The sequence below is a fragment of the Apteryx mantelli genome, chromosome 13 (assembly GCF_036417845.1).
Source record: "Apteryx mantelli isolate bAptMan1 chromosome 13, bAptMan1.hap1, whole genome shotgun sequence".
In the NCBI taxonomy this organism is placed as follows: Eukaryota; Metazoa; Chordata; class Aves; order Apterygiformes; family Apterygidae; genus Apteryx; species Apteryx mantelli.
Window position 1 is genome coordinate 3356560 of NC_089990.1, and position 18611 is coordinate 3375170.

The following is an 18611-nucleotide window of genomic DNA, read 5'->3' on the forward strand; positions in this document are numbered from 1 at the left end:
AGCGAAAGCTGCTCCGGGTCGGCGCCTTCGCCCTGCCGGCGCCTCGTGGAGGTGCCACGGGGCAGCACGAGCGCACGCCTTGGTGGCACCATACGGAGGACAGGCGTCGAGCGCCCTCTCCTTCCCCCCAAGGCAGCTGCACTTGAGGAGGACACCTCCACGGGAGGTCGGTTGGAGGTTAACTCTTCTTAGAGGAAATCGGAGAGCGTTATGGAGACGGGCTTTGGGCATCGGAGAGACAGATCTGGGGGGGTTTGTGGACTGGTGGGAACATGACGACCTGGAGGTTCCCGCGTGGTGGCTGCTGTCAGACTTGCTCCCCCAGGTCCGGGCTGGGCACCTCGCTCCTGCGCGCGAGGCCGATGCTGCTCCTGAGCGCCCTGGTGACTCCCCAAGCCCCTTCCCAAGGGTCCCGTCGTGTCCCCGCACCTCTGCCCCCTCGCAGCTGCAGCCTTGAAATTGCCAGTTCTCTGCACCCCCCGGCTTGGCCGGCCGCTCCCTGAGCATCCCGGAGCATCTCCGAAGTGCCCCGAGATGACTGCAGCCGCCACCGTGCCCTGCCTGCCGGGGGCAAATCCTTTGGGAAGGGATCCTAGGTCCACTCCTGCGCTTCTGCGCCTCGCTCTGCTGGTGAGCCCGTTGCTTACATAAACTGCTGGCTCTCGAGAGCTGATAGAGCTGTTTGCTTCCCACCCCAGTGGGCTCTGCAAGCTAATTTTATTTTTCCTAGGTTTAATGGGATGTTTATTCCTCGACAGCCTTCCCGCAGCCTCCGGCAGGAGGGACGCTGAACCCCCACCCCGGCGCAGAGCTGGGAGCAGAGGCGTGAGCTCCCTCCCCTCCCGGCAGCGCCGGGAGCTCGGTGCTGGCCCCAAATCTAACCACGAGGGTTTGTGTCCTGCTGAGCTCATTCTGACCGGAGCATCTCCGCCGGGTGAGCTCAGCGCGGGGAAAAGCAACTTGCCGACAGTTTGGCCGCTGAGGACCCTTCTCCCTTGAGTAGGTAGAGCAGGGGCAGCAGGTCAAGGGGCTGCACAGCTCTGCTGTGGGTCTGCTGAGCCCCCTACGTGTCACCTCTGTCTCGATTTGGGGAGTAAATCTGGGCTTGAGTTCAGAGCAGACAGAAATAGCCCGTAGGGGGGGTGAAGAGTCCTGCCCCGTGGCCGCGTTCCTCTGCAGCACGAGGTGGCTCGCTCCGGAGCGCAACGGCTGGGGCTGGGACGCGGGTCCTGCCGTGTCGTGACAGTGCAGCTATCACCAGGCGACAAGGATCTGGCTTGAAAACTGTTGGCCTTGTTTCATGACAACTGCCGAACAGCCCATCAGGTAGTCGTGATTTCTCCTACTCACTCTGGCTTGGAGCCATCCAAAGGGACGGAGTAGGAGGGGATTGCTCTGCTCCTCTTGTAGAAAGGAGAAATCCCAGGTGTGCACAGATTTGTCACGTTCATCTGTCCCCTGGGCATGGGCAAGACCTTGGCTGTTGTCCCCACCTTCTGCCCTCACCATGTCTTCTGCGTGCAGCTCCCGGGGCAGCGAGGTTTGTACCAGGGCCCTCTCAGGGCAGCTGCTGCTGCAATAGCAATCGCTTCTGCAAGCATCGCAGCCTTGGCTGGTGACTGTGCCCGTGAGCTCTGCGAGGTCTTGGCTGGCAAGAAAGGCCACCAGGCTGAGCTGTCCTGGGAGGCCAACTACAGCCAGATGCTTCCAGACAGCTGCATTTGAGCTGCAGCTCGTCAGCCTGCGCCTTTAGCTGCTACTTGGAAAGGGGAGCAAGGAAGGGCGGCGTGATGGGGAGGGACGGGCCTGGCACCGTGGGGCAGCTCCCAGCACCCTGCAGGAGCTGTAGAGCTGCATGGAGACATGTCCTTATGGATGAGGAAGGGGTGGCACGGTCAGGTCCATGTACAATCCATGCTATGGCTTGGTCTACCTGGCTTGGACATCTTGGAGCTGCTCTCCCACCGGTCCAGCTCCTCTTTGGAGAGCAAGAGCTCCCTTGAAGTTTGCTCCTCGCTGTCTGTGAGCTCTGGGCATGTTTGTCATCTCGGTCTCTCCTCTGTTCTGAATCTTTCTGTGAATGTCAAAAACATGAGCTGAGCCTGGTCCGAGGCTCCCTGAGCATGGCGCTCTGCAGCGAAACCCCTCATCTCACCACGGACAGTGAGAGTCTCTGCTGGGAGAGCGATAAAACAGCTCGTTGGGGAGAGACGGATGCAGCACAGGGCAGGAAGGTGGAAGCATGGCGAGTGCTGCATCCCAGCCCCGCAGTCTCCACCTCATCCTTCAGCAGGACGGCTGCAAGCGGCTGGGCGCAAGCGAACGAAGCCTGATGCTCCGCAGTGAACAGCTCGTGTCCCGGGAGTGATGTCCCCACGGAGCGGGAGGGCAGGTAACAAAGGGGTGTGAGTTTGGTTTTTTTAATGGAATAAATTCTGATATTAAAATCTAGAAAAACATATTACCTTTGTTATAGCTTCTTTTCGATCGTCATTCTGGAAATACTTCTAAGAAGTTCTTTTCATAGTTGTATTTGGCATAAAGGGTCAAAAAACGCTAACAAGGTTTAAAAAAGCCATGTGAAGGAGACTGTTAGAAGTCAACAGGCTGCCTTCAGAAGATGGATGTCGTGTTCAAGCAAGGAAAATAGAAAAGGATGTAAATTTTGGCAAGGTAAATGCAAACCTCTAGGACAAGACCAAGTTTTGAAGCAGAACATGCTGAAAGCATAAAAACTGGTAGTTTTTTTTTAAAAAAAAAAAAACCCTACTAATCTTAACAACATTAGAAGGAAGCCAGCCAGTGTTGTGCAGGCTTGTGATCCTGCGGTTGTGAAAAGCTCTAAGGGCATCACATAAAAACAGGATTAATTTCTTTACATCAATATCTGCCATGGAGAACTTAGGAAAATTCACATACTAGACCCTTTTCAATGGCAGAAGTACCTCACATGGAAGTGTCAAAAGAGGTTTTTGGAAATTATCAACAAAATAATAGTAATAAGAGTAATAAATCACCAGGATCAGGTAGGATTTACCGAAGGGATCGGGAGGAAGATCAGCAGGAAACCACTGACCTACCATTTGGGATGTGCAACCTATTGTTTAGATGAACATTGGTACCGTAAAACAAGCTGATTTTTGTAAACGTTGGAGCCAGGAAATTGTAGATGAGTGAATTTATCTTCTGTTCTGAGCAAACAAGCTGCTTGAAGCTCTGAAAAAGAATAGAAATAGGAGATCTGGAAAATGATATGATGGAAGAAAGTCGGAGATTTTCAAAGAAGGAATGCCTGGCTTGCAGACCGATTAGCATTTTTCTCTTGTGGATGTGATCCAGCTAATATAATACACTCTAATTTCCCCAAATCCATGGTAACCTCCCTCCTAGCCCTCGTTCCTCGATCTTTTAATAAGAAACGTACCCAAAACCTTCCTTTTAAGCCTTGACAACATAGTTTCCTTAAGAGCTTTTGTTGATTTTTGCAGACTGGAGGGAGGTTACCATGGAGTTACCTATGGATGGGCGAGCAGAGACTCCATCGCGTTGGGAAAAGAGGATGGAGAGTAAGGTGGCAACGTTTGCAGATGATACGTAATTACTAGAAGCACTCCAAAAAAAAAACCCAAAACACACGAGCGAGGGCAGAACCGCCGCGGGGCCTCATGGTGCCGAGCGAGTGGGTGACAACGCGGCGGGTTGGCGAAGGAAAGGTGTCGCACGCGGCGAGGCCGGGGGGAGCGCGGCGGGCGCAGTGGCGGCCTCCAAACGGGCCGTTACGTGGAGCCGGACCCTCCGTCGCTGCCGAATACGCGCCTGAATTACGTGTTCAATGTTTAGCAGCGGTCAAAAAGGCACCGGGACCGCGAGAAAGGGCGAAGCGACCTGCGCCGAGCATCGTCATCGCCGCCTGCGGCCCTTCGGCGGTGACCGGCGACCGTCGGGCGCAACCTCTTCCCCGGGGACCCCCGAGGGCAACGCTGCCCGGACGGGGGAGCAAACGCCCCGGGGGGCAGCGGGGGACCCCCGTCCCCCCCCCACCACCACCCCCACGAGGAGATTCGGGCCCTGCTGGGAGGCGGCTCCACGCGGGGGGTCTCCCCCGAGGGGGTCGCTGCCCTGCCGCAGCAGCAGCGCGGGGGCAGGAGGCCGTCGGGGGCAGCCGGGGCCGCGGGGGCTCCGCCGCCCGCCCCGCGCTCCCCCGCCCCGCCCCGCGCCGCCGCCGCCGCCGCCACCGCCCGCCCCGGCCCTGCCCGGCCCGGCGCGGCCCCGCAGAGCGGCGCCCGGCGGCAGCGGCGGCGGCAGCGGCGGCAGCGGCAGCGGGGGAGCGCGGGGCCGCCGCCCCGCCGGCATGGCCGCAGCGCAGCGGCGGCGGCCCCCGGCTGCGCGCTGAGGGCGGCGGCGGCGGCGGCGGCCGGGCGCGGAGCCCCGCGCTGCGGCAGCGGGCGGCGGGCGGCGGGCGGCGGGCAGGGGGCCGGCGGCGGCGGCGGGCGCCATGCGGCGGGGGGCGGCGGCGGCGGCGGCGGGGGGCTGCGGGGGCCCCGCCGGGGCGCTGCCCGCCCGCCGCACCGCGCCGCCCGCCGCGCCGCCCGCCTGAGCCGCGGAGCCGGGAGCAGGCGGCGGAGCCGAGGTGAGCGGCGCCGGGCGCGGGGGGGCCGCCGTCCTGTTGCGCTGCCGCCGGCGGCGGCGGTGGCGGCCGGGGTGGGGGTGGGGGGGGGGCGGGGGGAGGTCGGGCCGGCGGCCCCCGGTCAGCCCGGCGCAGGGGAGCCCGCAGCCCGGCCCCGCTCGGCTGCCCCCGGGACAGCGGTGTGTCCCGTGTCCCCCCGCCCCGGGCCGAGCTCGGCCGCCGCCCGCCGGGTCACCTTGGCACGGCCGCGGGAGGGGACGTCCTCGCCGGTAGCCCGGTGCCACGGCAGCCGCTGTCGCGGGGATCGTGCCTCAGGTTGCTGCAGCTGCAGGAAGGGCGAGGAAAGCGCTTGGGGTTGGGTTTTTTTATGTTCCCCCTCCGCCCCCCCCCCTTATTTTCCTGCTTTAATGCAATTTGGACGGAATGAGTTTTGCTCCTCATCGGCAGCGGGGCTGGCGGAGCGATGGGGCTGGCTCCGAGCGGGGGGCTGCGGGGGCCAGAGAGCGACCGGGGGCTGTTTGTACCTTTCTCTTCTCTCGTGGCGACTCGCGAACCGTGTGCCGCCTTTCGCATTCCCGTGCCTCAGTTTCCCCACGTTTCCCCCTTCCCCATGTTGGAGTGAGAGGTGCAGGGTCCGGCCGGGGAGCTCGGAGGGCCACGGACGTGCCGACGGCAGCTCGCCGGCGACGGGGCAGGCGGGGGGCGAGCGAGCTGGCTGCCATCGGTGGGGGAGAGACGAGGTGGTTTTCACCGAAGCGGGCTGAGATGCGTTTCCTTGTGCCCGAGAGCCTCGCTGGATGCGAAACCGCCTTGAGGATAGGAGCAGCAGTGGGCCAGACCGCGGGTCGCCGAGCCTGTGCCTGGTCTCGGGCTGGAAGCAGATGCCTAGAAAAGGGGAAGGCAAATACCCGCTGTTTGAGGGGCAGATCTGAACGTGGTGTTCCTTGCGCTTAATAGTCTTTAATTGCTTTCCCTTCCACGAACTTGCCCGTCTCCCCGGGCCCCCGTGCGAGCTGTGAGCGCCCGCGCCGGCGCGCGGCGAGGACTCCCCCGCCTCGTCTACCGGCGAGCGAGCAAACGTCGCTTGGTTTGTGTTTTTTAACGCGCCGCCGGCTCGAAGGGAGCGGGAATAGTCAGCTGTGCTGTCCGCAGTCTGGCAGCTCCGACGTACCCCCCGGCCGGCGCCTGTCCAGCGGAGCAGCGCCGTCCGCCTGCGCCGCTCGCCGGCGCGTGACGGGTGGCAGGAGGGAAGGACGGGAGCGCTGCTCGGCTCCCGCCGGAGCCCAGCCCCGAGCTGCCGCGCCGCAGCCGGCCGCGGGGACCCGCTGCTACCCGAGTGTCCGGGTGTTTGGTGACACGCTGCCTGCCTCATCCGAGCGCTGCCGGTTACGCAGAGCCCGAGGAGAGGCAGGACTCGCCGCTGGGGCGGGAGCCTGCACGCAGCTCCTGGCCGGAGCCGGCGCAGGCCTGGGGATGAGCCTCCGGGGACTGCTTGGGAGCGGGAGCACCGGCCAAACCGGCACGCAGCTAGTGCACCCCCGAGCCCCCCTTCCTGGGCTCGTCCCTGCCGTTGCCGAAGCTGCCGTGGGCCCCCGTGGGGACAAGCAGCCTCCTCCGCTTGCCCCAGGACTCGGGAAGTTGGGGCGTTTTCCCCCCACCCGTGTCAGTGCCAGCAGGGCACCCGCATGCCGCTCCAGCTCCGGGAGCGGAGCCGCTCTCCGTGGCCTGGGAGGTGGATGCGCTGACTGCACGCCCGATTGGCATGGCAACGAGCCCTGACCGCTCCGTCTCGGCTGCCGCACCACTCCGGAGCCTGGCGCTCGGTGTCCAGGCGTGCAGCCTCCTGCAGGGCCGGCCGCCGCAGGGCTTGCTCGCCGAGCGCCTGCGGGACGCTGCTGGCCGAGGCGCTCCGGCGTCGCGCGCCGTCGCGGAGCTGGCCCCCGCGGGGGTCGGAGCCGCTCTGCTGCTTCCCGGTGCTCCGGCGCCGCTGGCCCTACGCTCTCCTTGGGGCGCACCCTAGAGCAGCCCTGGCTTTTGCAGCTCGCCCAGCTCGGAGCATCCTTTCGGGAGCAGGCTGCACCTCGGAGGACCCTCCTCGCGGCAGCTCCCAGCACCCAGCGGTGCTCCCAGCGCTCCCATCCCATAGGAATGGGCCACCCAGGGCTCAGACTTTGTCCCTGTCTCCGTAGGCTGAAGGGCAGCTTGCTCGAGCTAAGGCCGGGGAAGGGAAAAGGTGTCCCCTGCAAAACCCACATGGATAGAGGCCCATCGGCTTCAAGCTTCCCGAGGCGAGAGGGAGGTTTTGTGCATGCAGCGAATGACGGTGAGCGATGGAGCTCGTTGCCAGCTAGTTCTAGCTTGCAGCTGAAGCTTAAAAGCGGAAAGTCCAGTCTAGCACGGGGGAAGCGCAGGGCAAAATGCGATCTCGTGATAAGGCGCCGTTCAGAGCTGCCCGTCTCGTGCTTTGCCGTGTCTCCTGCAGTCCTGCCAGCGGAGCTGCACCCCGGGGAGCGGGTCTGCGGGACTGGCTCCTGCGTCCGCAGAGATCGGGTTTTGCCCCGGATCTCGGCCCCGCGCTGCCTGGAGGATGCGTTCGGGGTTTGCTCAGCAGCTGCTCCCCGGCCCCAGAGGACAAAGCTCCAAGTCCTCCGCGCCGCCTCGGGCTGGCGGGGTTTCGCCAGCGCTGCTCCTGCCCCGCTCGCCCTGAAATCGGCAGCGCATCTCCCGATTCGGACCTGTGGGTTAAGCGCCGCTCGCCAGGGCATCTCCAGCCCGCCGGGACCACGTTCCTGCGGTGAAAGCTTTGCGGGATACCGAGGGGGGCTGCTGCCCCGAGGAGCCTCCAGCCCGAAGGGGACGAGGCTGGGATCCGCAGGGGCCCCGTCTCGCCCCGCGCTGGCGGTGGGGATTGCAGCAAGGCTCTTTGCGTTTGAGTCCCGTTAGGCCCTGGTGCTGGGGTGTCTCATCCGACCTGCCGTCACCGCGGCCTGGGGCAGCCGCAGCGTTTCTGTCTCTCCTGCTGAGTGTGCCCGGGGCAAAAAGCCACCCCGGTCTCCTGGGGCCCAGACGCTTCGCTCTGCCCCCTTCCCCTTCCAGGGCTCGGCTGCGGCGTTGCGGCACTATCCGTCCTCAAGCCTTCCAGTGCAGGGAAGTGGTGGTGTGGGCACGGAGGACTGGGAGATGCCCACGGGGTTATTGCAGGGCACATCTGTTTCTCCAACTGATCTAGCCCTATCTAAAACCGATAGTGTCTTTCTTCTCCCATGACTCCTTCTGGGATCTTTGCTGCCCGGAGGGCTGGAAATCTCCTATCTGGCTGAACATTATTTCCGGATGGTCCGGCACTGGCTGGTTCGTGTGGCAGGAGCATCCTTTTGGTGGAGCAGCGCTTTCACCTGAGCCCTGCTCCCTGGAGTCCTGGCGAGGCACGGCTGTCCTCCTTTCGCGGCCCTCGCTGGCCGGCCTGGGCAAGCTCTGCTCATCTCCTGCGCTCGCCGTGGCTGACGGCGGGGAGCCCCTTCCCCGCCCGTTGCGGTGGGAGCCCTCCTTTCCCCAGCACGGAGGCCTGGAGGTGGGTTGGAGGAGACCCTGCTCTACAGCAGAGACTTCTCCTGCAGGCTGGGGCCGAGACGTGGCAGACGGGCACCACCTCTGAAGGCTTGGCAGCCACCAAGCACCTTTGGCCAGCCCTAAATCACCGTGAAAACATCTCGGTTGGGAGCGGGATGGTGCAGGAACTTCAAACCCAGCGTCGCCACAGCTGGTCTGAGGGAATGCGACATCTGCCTTTAACGTGCGTTCAGCACAGCGGATGCTCCCACACGTTCACAGATGTGTACGTGCTTTCTCTTCTCCAAGGATGGATCCTTGAAGCCAGCACGTCTCTGCCAGCGTTGGTGGATCCAGGCTCACTGACACCAGAGCAACCCGGTCTGCGGAGCTCTCCCGGCTTCTCCCCCTGTCCCGTCTCCCTCCGGCAGGGACAGAGGGTGGTGCCAGACTCGGGTCTGCGTGGGAATTTCCTAGCGGTGACTTCGCTGTCCCTGCTGGGTTTAAAGAGACCCGGGGCTCTGGTCTGGGGTGGCGGAGGTGTTTGGCGATGGAGCTGCGTCCCCCTCCGGAGATGGGTCCCATGCTCATCCGCTCGTCCCAGCCCGGCCGGGCGCGGGATGGATGCCCAGGGACGTTAGGAGCGCTCCTGAGCTCCTTGGCATCCGCTCTCTTTTCTCTCTTCCTTTTCAATTAATCAGCAGCTGCCCTCAGCAGCCAGCCGCTGGTGAGGTTTCTCTCCTAAATAGCGTTATCGATCGCCTGGGAAGCCTGCTTTCGCGCTGGGAGATACGTGCGTGTGCGGACGAGCTCCGTGCCAGGGCCCGGCGGGGAGCAGCGCGGGCTGGGACGCGGCGGGGCCGCTCGGCGCCCCGGGGAAGCGCCGGCGCCGTTCGCGCCACGAGCCGTGTGTGTATATACACACGCACACGCACACATACGCTGCGTATGCAGCACCTAGCGCTGTAGCAGCTGCGGATCGCTCGGAGCCCGTGAGCGTTTTTGCAGACGGTCTCCGGCAGCAGCGAGCGCCCGGTCTGCCTGCTCTCCGCGAGCCAATCTGCGCGGCGGTCGCGGGGAAGAACAGTTGGGGTTTTGTGAAGCTGGCAGAATTCACAGCTAAAATAGCACACCAGAAATACGTCCAATCCAATCTCCTTTGTAATCTTGTTTTCGTTTAAGCCTGCAGGGTTGTTTTTTTTTTGGGGGGGGGGGGAGCGAAAGCAAAGCGTGAAGGGAGTTTATGACCCGCGCCGGCGAGGTTTGCACGGTGCCCTGTGCCGCCCGGCCCCGGTTTGCAGCGGGGCTGCCCGGCTCGCAGGGGGGGTCTCCCGCCCGCGCCCGGCCCCGGCTCCCCTGGCAGGCAGCGACGTGCCGCGGTGGGGGCCGTTCGCGCCCTGGAGCCGGTCCAAAGCCGGCTCCCGCAGCCGGGCAGCGCGAGCTATTGCAATATATTAGCGGCTGTCGCATTTGCCTCGTCCTGGCCAGCTCACGGCGGAGAGGAAGGAAACGATCTTGCTGCTGCCGCCGCCTTTGCGGGCTGCGTTTCTCTTCAGGTTTCCAGCCGCATAGTGTCCCAGATCTCCTGCCAATAGCAGGGAGCTAACTGATAATGCAGCTGCTATTAATAAAGCAAGTGTTGTTACATATTCATATCAGTCAAATTTCTAATTCCACAATATTAAAAAAAAAAGAGAGAGAGCGAGGGAAAAGAAACGCGGGTGTTTCGCAGGGCTGGTGGAGGGAGCTGCTCGGCAGGGCGGTGTCGAAGGCGCCTTTCCCTGGCGCTGACGGAGCCTGCTCTGCTCGTGTTCCTCCGGTTTGGGATCCCGAACTGGGAATTCCAGGTCTGGACACCAAATGCTATTGCAGGATCCCCCGGGCACCGCTGGGAAGCGGGAGCGGTGCCAAACCTTTGAGTTCAGGTGGCCGGATTGACGGTACTGTCTCAGTGCTCATCTCTGTTTTACATAGGAGATTGCACGTATTGCATAAATTAAAAAGTATAGAAAAATTTGAGTGTCTAAATCCAAGATATAAATATATTTGCACAGCCATTAAAAAAGGAAAGTATACCAAAGAAGCCTGGCCGATGGCTGAATGCACCTACGCTGCCATTCCTGCAGTAAAATATGCTTTTTGTCATTGCTACAGCATTAAAAAAAAAAAGACTCTCTCCAGATTTGTAGCAGCGCTTTATGGTAAGCCGTAAATTGGAAGAGTTACCTTATTATTCACAGAGTGTTATGGGGATGTCGGTAAATGACTGCGCCGTTAAGGCTGCGTGGAGACTGGCGCGTAAAGCAAAACTCGCGCCCTTCCTTCCGAGTGGTGGAATTGCATTTCGAGATTTGCCCAAATAAATGGCACGCAGGCCAGGAACAGGCGCGGGAAAGGGGTTGCTCTGTCGTGGGCTCGCTGTCGCGGCAGCCCGTCGTCCCCTTGGGATGCTGCGGAGGATGCAGGGACGTGGCGCCTGCTCCCATGCTCCCGAGTTTCCCAGTCGGGTCCGGCCCCAGGCCTTTACGGATGCGCTCGGCTCGCCTCCCGCGTCTCCCCTGGCCCGTCCGCCTGCGCCGCGTCTCTGCGCCAGCCCTGGGTCCTGGGCTGGCATCCCGCTCCCTGCGTGTCCGCTCCCGCTTGCTCTGCTCCGTGGCGGAGACGCTTCGATCCCCAAAGCTCGGCGCTGCGGCGGGCAGGAGGAGCGAGCGCGGCGGTCGGCCGGAAGCCGAGGCTGCTCCCGCTCGTTGCGCTGGTGCCTCCGGAGAGCCCCTTGCCGGGCCTGCGGAGCGCAAGGCGCTTCGCTGGGGAGAGGCAGAAATAAGGGAATTTGGTGTCAAGGAGGCGGCCGTCGCCCTCTCGTCCGTCCCTGGCCTGCAGGGACGCGCGCAGGTCTCTCGTCCCGCTGTGCCTCCGTTTCCTCCCCCTTCCGAGCGGGAGCGATGCTGACTCCCGGGAAGGTGCTTTGGGAGGCAAATTGAGTGCGAAGCGCTCTCCCGGTCCCCGCTGTCGCGTCGGGGTGCTCGGATGGGCTCTCCGAGTCCCCCTGCCCCGGGAGGGCCCGGCGCACCCGCTGGCGCTTGGAGGAGACGTGCTGCAGCTCTGGGCTAAGGGAGTTTTCCTTCGCGGCGGCTCTCTTCCCGCTCGGCTTGCAGGGAGCATCGTTGGCGTAAGCGAGGTATTTGCGTGATCCGTGTTTCGCGGCGATGGTTCCCTTTCCGAGGAGGGCTTGGGGGGGGGCTCGTGCCGCCCTTGGCGCGGGGTGAGCAGGTGTCTTTGCAAGAGCTCCTTGCCCAGCCCAGCCTGCCGGAGGGCTGCTCCTGCTTCCCCTGATCCCATGGGAATGTGGCAGCGTCTCATCGCTCGCGCCTGCAGCTCCCTACTCGGCATGGGAAACCCGGCGGGAGGCGCGGGAAGGGCTTGGCGCACGGAGCTGGCTCTCACGCCGGGCTTTGCTGGCCGAGGGGAGAAAGGCCACGAGGAAGCAGCCGCTGGCTGGGATGCGGTTGCCGGCAGGTGAAATACCGGTACACGGGTGAATACCGGTACGTGGGCGAATACCGGTACGCAGGTGTCCGGGCTGCCGGGCGCCGGCTCCGGGAGCTCAGCAGGAAGCGGAGCCAGTCCTGGCCTCGGATTATTTCCGCTCCTCGCTCTCACGCAGCCCACGCATGCTCTCGGCAGATCCCGCGCGGACCGGACGGGCGGCAGAGCAGGACCGAGCCTGGCCCGGGAGGCGGAGGTTGAAGCCGTCCCGGCTCACCCTGCGCCGGCGGCTCTCCCAAAACGCCGTGCTCGCTCGGCTCCCGCGTATCGTCTGCTCCGAGCTGCCCGGTGTCCCGGGTTGGATCTCCTGCCGTCCGTCCCGCGAAGCCCTGGCAGCTCGCTCGGTGGTGGCGATCCCTCCTGGGGTGCTGCCTCTCCTCTCCCCTTCTCCCGATTTCCTCCTCAGATTTCATCCCTCAGGGTCTACGCTAGCAGATGACCCTTCCCCAGGTTGGGCTTCGGAAGCTTTGAAGAAAAGTGATTCAACACCTGGTTGATCTTTTTTTTTGGGGTGTGTGTGTGTGGTTTCCCCCCGCCTTTAATTTCAGTCGCGTTTTGGGTGTAGAGCAGCGGGTCGCCCTGCTGCTGGACGCGGCCCTGTCGCCTCCAAGCCGTCCTTGCGGGACGAGCAGCCGGATGCTTCGCGCTCGGCCCCGGCGCTTGCGAGAGGAGGACGCCGGTGCTTGCGTCGCCTCCCCTCTTTGGAGGAGGAGATCTTTACGGCAAGGTCTTCTCCTGCTCGCTGCCTTCAGGACAGATCCAAGTGAGACGGTCGGTGACAGCGCTGATCCTAATCACCGGCTGGACACGGTGTTTACCTGCCGCCGGCAATCTTCTTGCAAACGAGGCGTCAGCAGGGAAGCTGGCGAACGCCAGGCGCCGCGTGTGGATTTTACGAAAGCAATAAAGCGACGCTGGACCGCGCGAGGAGGAGCAGCTCCGCTGGCAGCCAGCGGGATGCCGGAGACCCGGGATGGCGGGTGACGAGGTCTTGATCTCACAAGCCTGTTTGAGATGGCAGCGCCTCATCACTCGCTCCTCCACCTGGCACTTGTTTAGGGGGTCCTTGCGGAAGTTACTTGAACCGTGCGCACGCCAAAACCCCAGCTTCTTCTGGCTCTTCTGCTAAAAAAGGCAGTGTGCTTTAGCTGGGGTCCGGCTCCAGCTGCTTCCCCAGGAATCACTGCTTAGTATGAAAAGCAAAGGCCGCGCATAACATCTGTGGGCTTGGTGGCTCTTCTCAGTCCACGTGCGGTTGGGTTGCACAGCCCTGTTCCTCAAGGAGCTGACCCAGATGCATCTCTGGTCTCCCGGTCCCATACAACGTGTAAAGGATTTCCCTAGCCCAGGAGGTCTGGAGGCATCTTCCCCGCCTAGGTCTCCTGGGCGTTATTTGGAAGCTGCCCCTAGACCCCGAGCCTGCTGCTGGTGGTCGGTGTTAGACCTTGACCCGTCGCGGCGGCGCTTTGGAGCCCAAGCGGCACAGCTGAGCAGCTGGGTCGCAGCATTGGCGGGGCTGTAAGGAGGGAGCCGGGCACATCTGCTCCGCGGTCCGGCTGCCCGGGCGCGCTCGCGGCGAAGGCTCGCCGGCGTGGGCTGCAGCGCCCTCTCCTCGCCCCCGGAAACGCCCGGAGTCCTGGCGGGTCGGAAGAGCTGCGTTTTCACGGTCTGGCGCGGCGGGTGAGCCGGCTGCCGTTGCTACCGGCGCGTCTGCGTCAGCTCCAGCCGCCGCCTCCTGCAGAGCCGCTGCAGCGGCAGGTAAAGTCAGCGTTAGCACTTCCTAATTAACGGGAAGGATTTTATATGAATCCATATGAATTTAGCACGGAGTAGGTGGACCTGGAGACCATCCCCTCTGCCTGGCACACACCATCCTCCCAGCGCACCTCTGCCAGGCCAGCAGCTTCTCTGAGCGAGAAGAGTTTTGGGGTGACTATGGCTGGTCTTCTCCTGGGGTGCCCTTCGTGTTGATGGCCTTCCATCTGTCTTGATGGCCTTCTCACTGTTTGTATAGGGCTGGTAGGAAAACCATTCCCTGGCCACAGCTTTGGTCATCCCAGTCAATCCCAGGGCTGGATTTGAAGCCACAGCCTGTTTAGATACCGGGTATGTGAGGATGGATCCCCACCAAGGTTGGCTGCGCTGTCTGCATTTCTCCAGCTGCCAGGAGTGCTTCGTTCTGCACGCCTTGAGCGTTGTATGTGTTCTCTCCACATCTGCTGCCACCTCCCTTCCCAGTCCTTTCCAGCCGCCGCCGCCTGACAGCCCCTCGGTTTTCCAGGACGGATTCACGAGTCCGTCCTAGCGTTGTTAGCAGAATTCATAACTCCCGTCGCCCTGTGACAGCGAGCTGTTTGGCAGCCAGGCGGTATTAAGGACCAACTGGCACGTCTGCTGAGAGCGTTCCGGTTTTTTTCGTTGTTGTTCTGATTACCTTTTTTATAGGCTAACAGAAGGCTTTTAATCTGGACAGTGAAGTGAAAAAAAAAAAAGGGAGAAGCTTTGCACAGATCTTCCGCTGCCCCCAGGCAGAGCTCTCCTTCCGCGGAGGCGCTGAGCCGGAGCGGGGGAAGCAGGGGCAGATGCCTCCTTGGGTCCACATCTCCTCTGGCAGGTTGTTTTGATGCTCTCGGCCCAACTAGGAGCATCGGGGAGAGGCTGCCCCGTGCCGGCGTCGCGCTGCATGGGACACGTTGTGGATAACGCCGGGTGGCAGGGTGGCAGGTCCTGCTGGGACAGCCGGAGCTGGCGTGCCGTCGCCGGAGCTGTCAGCGCTGGCTCCAGCGGGTGCAGCCAGCATGGGCAGCACTCGCCCCTAGCGGGTCGCAGCCGGGAGGGCTGTAGTTTTCCCTGCCTGTTCTCGGGAAGCTGCTCAAGCCCGGGTCCGCGTGAGCCGCCGCTCGGCTGTGCTCACCGGGAGCGGCGGAGCAGGCTGGAGGGCCTGCGCCCACGGCAGGGTGACGGGCACGCGCCTGCGTCACGAAAACAAGCCCCGCGTTGATATGCAGAGCACGGAGCCGGCGTGCCGGGCGAGCAGGCGCTTCCTCGGCTGCCGGCTCCAAGCCGGAGCAAGCCGGGCAGCGGGACCCATGTGCCTCTCCTTGCACCCACTGGCATGGGGCTGTGCACCCGCGGAGCGCTCGGATCCCAGCCGGACCAAGCCGGGTGGCGGGACCTGTGCACCTTGCCTTGCACCCGCCGGCATGGGGCTGTGCACCCGTGGGTTGCCCAGATCCCACCCGGAGCAAGCCGGGCGGCGGGACCTGTGCACCTCGCCTTGCACCCGCCGGGATGGGGCTGTGCACCCGCGGAGCGCCCGGATCCCAGCCGGAGCAAGCCGGGCGGCGGGACCTGTGCACCTTGCCTTGCACCCGCCGGCATGGGGCTGTGCACCCGTGGGTTGCCCAGATCCCACCCGGAGCAAGCCGGGTGGTGGGACCCATGCACCTCGCCTTGCACCCGCTGGGATGGGGCTGTGCACCCACGGAGCGCCCGGATCCCACCTGGAGCAAGCTGGGCGGCGGGACCCGTGCACCTCGCCTTGCACCCGCCGGGATGGGGCTGTGCACCCACGGAGCGCCCGGATCCCACCCGGAGCAAGCCGGGCAGCGGGACCCGTGCACCTCGCCTTGCACCCGCCGGGATGGGGCTGTGCACCCACGGAGCGCCCGGATCCCACCTGGAGCAAGCCGGGCGGCGGGACCCGTGCACCTCGCCTTGCACCTGCCGGGATGGGGCTGTGCACCCGCGGAGCGCCCGGATCCCAGCCGGAGCAAGCCGGGCGGCGGGACCCGCGCGCCTGCGGAGCGGCGCAGGAGGGGAGGCGCGGGGCAGAGCCCCCTCCCTGCTCCTCGCCCCCCGCCGTGGCTTTTTCCTTCCTCAGCTGCTCTTCGCCCAGGTTATTTTAGCTTCGGTTCGGCTTAGAAATTGCCTTGGCTGCAGCTCCGTCTCTATTGTTTCCAGTCTGCAGGAGCATCGTTGAACGTGTCAAAAAGATAAATTGGAGGAAGGGAGAGGGAAAAGGGAAGGAAAGGAAAAAAATAAAAGGGAAGGGAGAGCAGTGCGGCGGCGGGGAGAGCAGCGCGGTCTGCGGCCTCGGCGTCAAACCCTCCGCGGCGCCGGGAGCCCCCGCTTCGGCTCCCCGGGAAAGGCGCTGGCGCCGCTTTAGGGCAGGGCGAAAGGGCGCCCGTCGCTGCTGCCGGGGACGCGGGGGCAATTAATAACCTCTTAACGAAAGCGTCGGCCGCAGAGGGGCGAGAGCGGGCGCTGCGTTTGCAGCGGGGGCTTGGCACAACGCACGTCCTCGTCCGCGGCCACTCGGCGTGCTCGAAGCGAGGGGCTGCTCCTCTGCATCCGCTGCCGCCCAAGGCCAAACTGCGCAAATCCGGCTATCCGGATGCTCCTCCAAATGCCCGGCACCGTCCAATTCCGTACTCCCGTGCCGCAGGAGGCGGCTTTCAGAGCCTGAGCCACTTGCTTTGGGGAAGCGAAGTCAAATCGCGCCGGGGGAGCAGAGCCGCTAAGCTCCCGCTGGGCCGCCCGCTCCGCGCCCAGGCGGCTGGTTTCGGCTGCAGGCGAAGCCCCCCCCCCCCCCCCCCGCTTCCCATTGCCTTCGCACCCGGAGCTGGGGAGACGGATCCGTAGGAAAGCTTCCCCAGGCGAATACGGAGCGTCTCAGATTAAATACGGCTGGTTTCACACCGGAGCTGATTTGCATGGGCTGATCAAGCTAATTACTACGCCGTCTGCGGGAGCGCGGGGAAGCGTCGGGGTCTTACGCGACAGGCGGGCTGAGATCTGTTGCTATGAAACTCAGTGCATTAGTGACTCGGCGCGTTGCAGGGCGGTCGGGAGGAGCCGCACCGCCGCCGCCACCACGGACCCCCTTTGCCGGCTGCCAGGGATGCTCGTGCCGGCACAGCCGGAGCGCTGGCTCCCGGCAACGCCAAAAAGCCGAGCGAATACACGAAGGTCGTGCGGGTTAAAATCAGCGGAGCTGGGAAAGGCGGGAGCGGAGGGGCTCCATGAGCCCCATTAGCCGAGCGGCGCAGCGCGGCCCGGCTCTTTTATGGAATATGTTTCACTCCAAGCACATATTACACAGCCGAAATGTCAAGGGAGGAAAGTGCTGCAAATTTCATTTCATTGCTGCTTATCGCTGATTAATCCCCTTACGCATCCGTCTCGTTTCAGCCAAGGGTTGCCTCTCCGTTCACTCCGTTCCCGCAGCCCTTGCCGAGATCGGAGTCCCTGCCGCGCCAGCCGAGGGGCGCCGCCGTCGTCGGAGCCGGGGCCAGCGGGGCTGGGAGCCGGTGTGTCCCGGCGGCGGGATTGGCGCCGGGCCGCTTGGGCGTCCCTTCTTAGGAGGAGAAAGGAGGACGAGCTGCGGGGCCGGGCTGCCGGCGGGACGGGGTGCCGCGCGCCCCCAGCTCGGAGGCTGCAGCGATTTTCCCTCTCCGCAGACGCCGCCGCTGCCTGAGCCGGTGAGAGAGGGGCCGCGTCCCCACGTCCCCGCGCCCGCCGGAGCGGCCACGGAGCATCCCGCGCCGCGGCCAGCCGGTGAGTGGGTGAGGCGCCGCTCTTGGACGTGCCGTGGGCACCGTCGCACCTGCTCCGAGCCCGGGCGCTGCGCTGCTGCCGGGCGGCTCCGAGCTGCCCGTGCGCCGATCCCCGCGGGTTTCCGATGCCCTGCGGCGCCCTGCGGGCGCTGGGATTTGTGCCGGCCCAACATCGCTGCCTGCACCGCTGCCTGCACCGCTGCCTGCACCGCTCCCTGCGTTTACCACCAGCCGCGATGCCAGGGTTGTTCAAAAAGCTGCCGGCTGAGCAGCGGAGCGCTGCGCCGGCTGCCTGGAGCCGGGCTGCATCTGCTCCTCCGTTATTTACGGCGGCGTTTGGCCGCCCGGCCGGCCTCCCCTGCGGCACGGCGCTGCGTCTGTTTGCACCTTGCTGGGGGCAGCTGGCACGTCGCGGGGTGCACGCGGCATCTTGCAGCGCGACGGGATGCTTGCCGGCACCGGGCACCCGGACGGCTGCCATATGCCGCCCCCCCCGGTAAAAGCAGCGCTCGGCCCATCCGCCGCCGTTGCCGTCTGTGCCGCACGTGCCGGGGGCGCCACGTGCCTCGCGAGCCGTCCGCCGGCGGCAGATGGAGGAGCCGGGCAGAGCTTGGCAGCAGGAGGGAACGGGGCCGCACGGGCTCAGCGCGTTCCCGGGGCGCTTACGGCAGCGGAGGGAGGGGGAGGAGAGCTGGCACCCGGCCGGCTCCGTCTGCACGCGGGGCGCCCGCCCGCGCCGTGCCGCCGCTCTCGGAGGGGCCGCTCTCCGGTCTGCTCGAAGAGGGTTTCTTCGGTCTCGGTTAATGCCGAGCGGGAACTGTTTCAAACTAAACGCGGCCGGGGCGCGGGCTGCCTGGGGAGCAGAGCGGAGAGCCGACGGGGAACCTGAAACGTTTCCTGCTGGGACACGGAGCGAATCCTTCCCCAGTCTCCTGCTTTGTTCGCTCTTCCCTATATCTGTTGCCTCTTACCGTATGAGACGAGCTACAGGTTTGACCGGACCTTAAGCATGCCCTGGCGTTGCTGATCTTATGTTCAGCTATTCCAGCAGTACGGAGGTGCCCTTATATCTTTGCTGCTGAGATGATCAGCAAAATAGTCATTTGCGCTCCCATCAGTAGGTTTCAGAGTGAACGATGGCCTCATGGGTGATGGCCCGAGCTGTTCCGGCCCTGTCGGGAGGGATGGGAAGGGCAGGTTTTATTTTCACTGCCAGCTCATGCTGGGCAGGAGGGGAGGTCAGGCACGGAGCGAGGCCAAGGGCTTTGCAGCCTGGCTCCTTCCTGTATCTGGGAAGCAGAACAGGGAAAACAAGGCACGGGTTTCAGGGA